The sequence below is a fragment of the Anoplopoma fimbria genome, chromosome 18 (assembly GCF_027596085.1).
Source record: "Anoplopoma fimbria isolate UVic2021 breed Golden Eagle Sablefish chromosome 18, Afim_UVic_2022, whole genome shotgun sequence".
NCBI lineage: Eukaryota > Metazoa > Chordata > Actinopteri > Perciformes > Anoplopomatidae > Anoplopoma > Anoplopoma fimbria.
This window is the reverse complement of record NC_072466.1, coordinates 14,559,334-14,568,077: the sequence shown is the minus strand read 5'-3', so window position 1 is coordinate 14,568,077 and position 8,744 is coordinate 14,559,334.

Below are 8,744 nucleotides of genomic sequence, written 5' to 3'. Positions count from 1 at the left end.
CCTCCAGTTTATTAAAAACCTTCAACTTCAAAATGACCAACTTTGGGGATGCATGCTTTTCACTGGACAGGAAAGGTTTGAGGAATTATAATCTGGCAAGTATCTAAAGCTGTTTAACAAATGTAGTGGAGTAAAAAGTACAATATTCCCTCTGAGATGTAGTCGGAGGAAGTCTGCCCTGTCTCCAGAGGACCAACCTCTGTCAGTATCCACAGCGGATGTGAGGAAAAACCCTGATGAGTGTGAGGGAGTAAAGCTGCTAGTCCTGATAATATCCTGTGTTGTGCCATCCAGCCAACCTATGTCGTCAGTCACATTTTGGACATATCAGTCACAGGAGAGTGTTCCCATGCTCCTTCAAGACAGCCACCATTGTACCTGCACCTAAAAAGTCACTGCCCAGTGGCACGCTGCAGAAACGGGTTCTTCTTTGGGATTGAGTACCTCACTCTGGCACTGGTTATTAGACGTACTCACAAACTGACCTCAGGCAGTTCGGATTGGCGGCCACACCTCCTTAACTCTAGTGTTGAACACCGGAGCCCCTCAGGGCTGTGTGCTCAGCCCACTCCTGTTCACACTGTACAGGACTGCTATCCCCAACATAAAGAGAACTCTGTTGTGAAGCTTGCAGATGACATCTTATTGGAAAAAATGTTGTGGCCTCTTGTGTCAGTGAATATCTCATATTCTTTAAGTCCTATTAATATGGTCTTAAAAGCATTACGATCCTTTTAAGATTTTAAAGATGCAATGATGAAGGGCTGCACGGTGGTGTAGTGGTTAGCACTGTCGCCTCACAGCAAGAGGGGCCGGGGTTCAATTCCCGGGCTGGACGGCCTTCTGTGTGGAGTTTGCATGTTCTCCCCGTGTCAGCGTGGGTTCTCTCCGGGTTCTCAAGACATGCAGCTTAGGTGCATTGAAGACTCTAAATTGCCCGTAGGTGTGGATGTGAGTGTGAATGGTTGTTTGTCTCTATATGTCAGCCCTGCGACAGACTGGCGACCTGTCCAGGGTGAACCCTGCCTTCGTCCATTGACAGCTGAGATAGGCTCCAGCACCCCTGCGACCCTTAACTGGATAAGCAGGTTACGGAAGATGCAATGATTAGTTCTTTAATCATTTTCAATGATTTTCTTTTTTTCAGATTAGATTAGAGTCAACTTTATAGCCACTGCACAGTGCACAGCTACTGAGACAAAGGCATGCAGTTTAGCATCTATATGTACATATGGTGGTAATATAAATAATAGTATCTACCGCAGCAGTTACACCAGGCAGGGCAGGTACATACTGAACAAAAGGTTTCAGAATTGACCAAGAGTATGTAGCCCGCCACCTTCTTGTCTTTTACTTTTCTTTTTCTTCATTTTCTTCTTTAAAAACTCTTCAGAGATAAAAAACATATTGAAAAAATATGGTTTATTTTTACACTCCTTATTAACTTGCCCCTTAAAGGGCAGCAGAACTTGAAAAAATATATTGTCTGGGCAATATAAATGACCTCCTGTTGAAGGTTGTTTAGACCAAAACATCTTATCAAATGAATATGAGAAGAACCAGCCATAAGCATGACAGTGTTGTTGAGTAGAGATAATAAGGTTACATTAAGATTTAGTTTTAAGTCTGCTCAAGCTTACCTGCCTTTTCAACTGTACAACTGCATTTGTCTGTTTATTGTGATACGGACAGCATGGAATTTTTGCTGTTCACAAAGTTTTTCCGTACAGATCATTCATGTTTTTGAGTCTCACAATTGAATGATTCGGTCTTCTGGTCACGATACAGCACCCTAAGCAATATTCCTTTAAAAAGGAAACACAAGTTACACAACAGATCAAATACGGAGTCATAGCAACAAATATTTTCAGCATCTCACCTTCGATGTGGTCTGGTTTAAACTACTTTGTTTTATTTAGTCATCAAATTCTCTTCGCAGCAGGGCCTTGAGCAGAGTTTAAATCGTGAATAGATATTGGCAAAGCTTATGAATTTATCCGAGCATTTCTCAAAAGTGAGTTCAATCTGCTGTGGGCAGTATCTTGTTTTGGAAATATTTCGGCAGGTCTATTTGCAGCTTTCTGACTCCTGAGGAGACCCACCTGCTCCGCCACACACTCTCTCTTAAAATAGATCACTAACAGATTTGTGATTTTGTAAATCTGCTAACAATTTGTATGCTGAAGCAAGAGCATACACGGCACAGAAATACCAGTGGAGTTTTTTAGTTTAGTTTTTCCTTCTCACTCACACGTTGCGTAAGGTGATCATTGGAAAGAAGATACATTTTATGTAGGTTGTAGAAACTCTGTAAGTTTCTTCTCTCTCTACATGATCATTATCTCACTCAATAAAGTAGCAAGATGTGCATGATTGTTTCTTAAAGTAGTAGGGTTAGATGGTCTGTAAGGTAACTAAGTTGCTGGAGCCAGCAGTCAGGTAGCTTAGCTTAGCACAAAGACTTGAAACAGGTCGAAACCGCTAGCTTTGCTCTGTCCACAGGTAACACAAGCTAATCAACAAGTTAGATCTTGTTTGTTTGATTTCTACAAAAAGCGAAAAATGTCAATTTGCGTTTTTTGGGGATGTGTCTATGTTTTAGTCTTGGTGCAGGCAACCAGTGGAGACTCCAGTAAATTACTGTTCCAAGAAATAGTCCGGTACATACACCCTGCAAAAAAACACAAAATGTCATTTTTACAGAAGATAAAACATGAACACAATTACTGCGTTTTACAAGTGTTGATAAGCGTTTGTCAACTTTGTAATGAGCCGGGCTAGCTGTTTCCCCCAGTTTCTAATCTTTATGCTAAGCTAAGATGACCCATTTGTTGTCGCTGCTACATAATTGTCGTACAGAGGCGTGAGTCGTCTTCTCAAACCCTTTTTCAACTATTGCTTTATGGTGATCATGGGGCTATAATCCTTAAATCTTGGAGCTTTAAAGAGACTCATCTATGGACTCATATACAACTCATATCATCTTCAATCAAGTTCTTCAATGAGTCAATGCTGTCTATTGCCACATTTGGCTGCTGCACACCCCTTAATCCTGCACTTTTTATTTGAAGATCCATTTCACAATATCTTTGAGTGAGTGGTTTCTGGCTACTCTGTTATGTTACCAAGGAGGAAAATTCCTGGCACGTTTTAAGTAGACTGAAAACCTTAGCGGGCGACGTAAATGCCAAAAAATACAAAGTAATTCTGAGTGATCGCCTTCATCACCTTATGGTGAAACATTTCTATCCTGATGGAAGTGGAATGTTCTCAGGATGATATTCAGGATGTGAGTGGTCATTAAGAGGGAGGATGAAAATGAAAACAATGTGAATCACTCAAGCGCTGTCACCACTTCTCTTCTCAATTCAGCATCTTGTTGTAGCAATGGACACAGAATGCTGCACAATTACGAGCCAACCACTGAGAAATAGGAACCCTAACCCTAAAAAGTATATTGGATTTAATGCACTTGTGAAACTTGTAGAATCTATGCCATAGCACAGAGAAGGAACTCATAGTGGTCCAACATACTATTCTATTATTATTCTGTCTCTTTCCTCAGACAGCCACAAAAATGAAAATGCCTGGTGGCTGTTTTTGTTTTTGTCCAATAATCAGAGTGCAGTTGCATGTACCAAACCCAAACATACCAATTCTCAAATTAAAATAAACCAAAGTAAGATTAACTCAAATCATTGTACTGTTGGTGTATATGAACAACTTCCAAACAAAATGTTCCAGTCGTTTGAAGGGAAGCGTAATTAGATTTTGGTTCATCTTTGGTAAATTGTGTTGAGCAGTGGCAGTCTAGAATCTAAATCACATTTAAGCCTACAACAAATGATGTGGATATTTTAAACTACACTGCTTTTACAGGCATGTTACAAAACATTCAGACTCAAAAAACAAGATCGGTCTGAAGTGAGATGATACCATCTGATGTGGTCACAAAAAAGGCATTATCTTTGTTGTACTGTGGTTCTCCATACATCAGTAAAGGTCAAAGACAGAGACCCAGAGTCTACAGCCATGCGTTGAGCTAAATGCTACTCCAGAATGCTAAAATTGCTCACAATGACAATGCTAACATGCTGATGCTAAGCAGTTATACTGTTGGCCATGTTCACCCTAATGTGTTGTTTATGTCATGTTGGAGATACCAAAAGAACCAGTGGGAACTAAAAATATATAATATAATATAGTAATTAATACAGCCGTAGTCTGTGGTTTTTATTAGCATTTTTTTTTATTAGCATTTTTATACTCTCACGCCACCAACACTGTAATCATACAAAACTCTTGAGTTGTCCGATGATGTTAACTCTTTCCCGTCTCTACCGTCCATACCATAGGACACAGCGTTATAAAGTCCATCACTATTGCATTAGATGTGCAGGTGTTCAAAATAGTGTGTCCACCCCTTGTATACTTCACAGTGGTGGTTATGTGACATATAGCAGTCTCCAAGGCATACAGTATGATAGTCATTACAGAGTGCATCACTTTGCTTTGAAACAAATTAGCATACAGATGTTTTAGTTTGAAATTGAGGCAGATTTCATTATCGTGACTGAGTAATGCGATTTCAGTTTCAGTTTAACCTAGAAGGACATGCCTTTTGTTTTTGAAAGTAGAAAATATGTATAAAACAATAAAATGTCTAATATCCATAGACTAGAGGTAAATTCTAATATGCACATTCAAAACATTAGTCACACTTTATGGTCAATTTGAGATGGACATCTATCCAAGTTGTAATAAATTATACAACACAAAAATATTTACTGAAGCCCAGATACTAACTGTAAAAGAGGGTACAGTCAGATAACTTGCTAGTAACTACCGAATATGTAATACATATTTACACTAATCTTCTATATATCAGCTCACAAAAAAATTAAGAATGCACAGACTGTGTTCATTTCAGTCATCTGGGCCTTTTTGTAACCATATTTCCTCTTAAAAGATAAACATGAACCGCTTAATCTAATTTTCTCAGACAAAAGCAACCACCCACAAAGTCAGTAAGAGTATTAGGAGATTTACATTAGTGAGGAAGGATTAATATGACAAGGTTTCCTGCAGATGAAAAGTCTGCGGGTGTTAAAAATTTAAGCTGGAATTACTTTGAGGTGAAAGAAAAATTCTCTTCATATTCATAAAAGGTTTAGTCTCTTGTAGCAGGATGTGCTTATTGCTAAGAAGCAGCATGACTTGCGATGATAAAAAAAAAACCTTTTGTTTGCAGCGAAACATGAATAAAACTGTGTTATTCAGCCAAATCTTTTTTTTTTCTAGAAGCTAAAGGACAAAATAAATCCAATCCAGTCCATGAGCCGGTCCAACTTTCAGGGGGTCTGGCATACAGACGTGCTCAATAATCACGTAGAATCATCACCAAAGGGTGATAGTGGATGGAATAGAGATTTGGTCCAGTGAAACATCTCCAAGATGGATTTGCCCAAAGTTTGATACAGTGTTCCCAGACAATGAATCTTCATGACTGTTACAAATCTTCTGATTTGTCTTCTTGGTCCATCATGACGTTGACATTTGTGACTTTGAGTGAAATGTCTCAGCAGCTATGGGATTTAGTGTCATTCATTTTGGGACATTTACCCCTCAGTATACATTATAATAACTTTAGAGATCTCTTTTAATTTAGAACCACCATCTGGGTAAAATTCAGAATTTTTTGGTACATGACCAACTACCTGCAAAGCAAATGACATTCCCATCAGCCTCAGCTGTACTTTGTGTTTGATGCTTATTACCAAATGTTTGCATTTGATCTAAAGTCAACACAAAGTTCTTAACAAGTGGAAGCACAAAGCTCCTTCCCTTGGGATCGACAACAAATAAGAAAAATAATCTGCTACTTTCTTTTATCAAGAGAGCGAAAGGACACGGTACTGAAGACCAATCAACTTTGCTCCCTAATCTGTCTTTTCCTGTCTCCCCCTTCCCCCTTTATAAAAGCCCTCCAATCAGGGAGTGAAAAAAAGCTTTGGCCTGCTGCCCTCGAATTTACTTGTAGCCACTAGAGTTTAAGGTGGGTAATTGTGTTGACATTATGTAAGACTGTTTTGAGAGGTGCTTCACACACAGCATCTCTGTTCTCAGAGCGGCTCTCTGCCACGATGAATGATTTGAGGTCCTCGTCCAAGGACCACAAACCAAATAAAATCAAAGGGATGGCAAGGATGTCAGGAAGGGAGAGGTGGCAGCAATTTGTGCATTCCTGTCATATGATTCAGGGACGGATGCCCAGGATTTCTCAAACCAGGCTAGTGTTTTGACTCATAATACCTGGGGGGAAATTCCCTGGGGAATCGTCTAATAACCCCCTAACCAATAAAACTACATCTCAGCTCAGCCTCTATAGGAGCCTATATTTACATCGCCCTCTATAGATATTTTAATGTATGTTATACCTCTTCTCACGGGACAGCACAAGGACCTTCCACAGAGGACCAGCAGGAGACATGCTAATATAATTTAATTACAGCAATGACATCTAACACACATCAGCTGTATGGCTGATTGTGGAAATATTGCCATACTTTGTCAGATAATCAGGGACTTCAGATTTTATCTCACAAATTTCAAGCAGCATCGCTGGTTCTCTCTTTTTAACATCACCCCATCCTCTGTTTTTTGTTTCCTCATGGCAAAGAAGAGCTATTGTTTGGGAAAGAAAAAAAGGAGTTGGCTCCCTGTAATGTTCTCAGATCTGCACACAATAGGGGTTTGTGTTTGATTTATTAAAAAAAAAATATATATATATTTGTTTATTTATTAAAAACACTGTTTGGTTATCAGACAAATGTATATGTACTTTTTACCACCACGGTCAGTAATGTTCTGAAGATTTCAACTAACCACAATCATTTCATAGAAAAACCAAATACATGCATTGAATTTATCAGCTTCAAAACATCCATAATATGGCCACAAAGTACAGGTTGTATGTTTGTTTAATGCTGTAAGAGTAGCTTGTAATCCAGCCTGTCTGGATCTGTTTTCTGCCAAGTTTGTTTACAATTTCGGGCCGAAGTGCTGATTAATTTGAGCCTCTAGTCGGCTGAGGAGGCACGTTTGGATGAGTGGCAGATCCCTTTTTGTTGCACCAAGTCAGGACATACAAATCTCCATGTAGGTGGCCCTTTACAGCAAACAGATGTTGAGGGTATGAACTCCGGCATCCTTTCAGAGCTCACTGCGACACTAGATGGCAGTGTGTGTCTGTAGCTGCTGGACATCTGGCTTGGTGTCTAGACAGACGGGTTTGCTGCCAGCGGCTGCAGGAGAGCCGATCAGTCCCTCTTGGATAGTCTTTTTTTAGAGTTGTAGAGCCACCAAAGTCACAAAGATTACGCAAAGAAAATCACAAAGTGAGTGTACGGAGTGAAAGACATGGCAGGCAAAAGGTGGTATGGTTTGTTCTCTCACAGGTCTCTAATAATGTTTAAACTTTTTTAATATTTGAAATAGGTGCACCTACTGTGTGACATGCTGTGTTCTTTGATGGTCAAATTGTCAAAAGTTGGATATGTATCATGAGCAGCTTTCATAGCTTTGAACTACCCAGGTTGGGTAAACATGGCCACAATATGTACCTTTCATTGTCTGTCTATTAGCACCAGACACAATCAATTTGTACATTACAGCGTGAATACTGAGTACATTGTAAATTGGACTAGTTCAAAATAATGTCATGCTGAAACATGTTGTTAAGGGACCTGCCAACCGTTTCAAGTTGACATTAAGGGGATGCTCATAATTATAGCCTGCTGTGTGGTTAATTGTACGCCAGGCATCCCACTGGCCAATCTGTGGATGTGGTTCGGACGCTGGATGACCACTGTGCCATCAGGGATCAGCCATTCAACCATGACTCTTTTGCTATACACTGATCTGACAGAATGGAGGACTCTGGCAAGAAAACAGAAGGAGGTGTGTGCTATATGGGGAAATATGTTGACGCTAATGTACAAATTGAAGGAGCTGAGGGGGTTGGATTTCACTGGTGTTTCAACTTTACCTTATACGAATTCATGTGTCAAATGAATTTATTGATTGAATGGATAAATCATGTGATCCAGTTTTTATGGTGGGTTAAATATAACTTTAATTTTGTTTTATTTATATGTGAGCAGCTGTACCAATCGGCAACCGTGAGCAACAAGATCACAGAGTTAGCCGGTTAGCAACAGCCTAGCTTTTTTAGCCTTAGCTAGCTTGGTAGCTTCGAGCAAGTTGGGAACGGCTTGATTTAGCAACCAGGCTTCACTTGGCCTATCTGAGCTTCATCCACGCTCCACGTAGCCGGCCCGGGAGTCAGGCTGTGTTGTAACTGCCAAGATGGCTTCGGCTGGAGCAACCCACTTTTATATTATTTTGGCTCTTCAGAAACTTATTGGAGACGTTAGGGAGATAACGTCCATGTTTGATACAGTCTATCAGAGAAACCATCAGCAGTCATCACCCAAGGATGAAGGTGCCAATGGTCCTGCCTTAACAAGTGCAAAAAATCTAATTGGAGTGAAGCTCTCATAAGAGAGTCGAATAGCTACGGAAACCCCCTACACCTGTCTGACATTGGAATGGTTTCAGACAATTTCTGTAAATTTCCAAACCTGACAATGCTACATTCTCACCTTCTTATGGCTGTGATTAGCCAGCAGTGCAGAGGTGAGAAAAAGCCAGAGTTTGGGCTTATCTTTAAATACCTTTTTTCA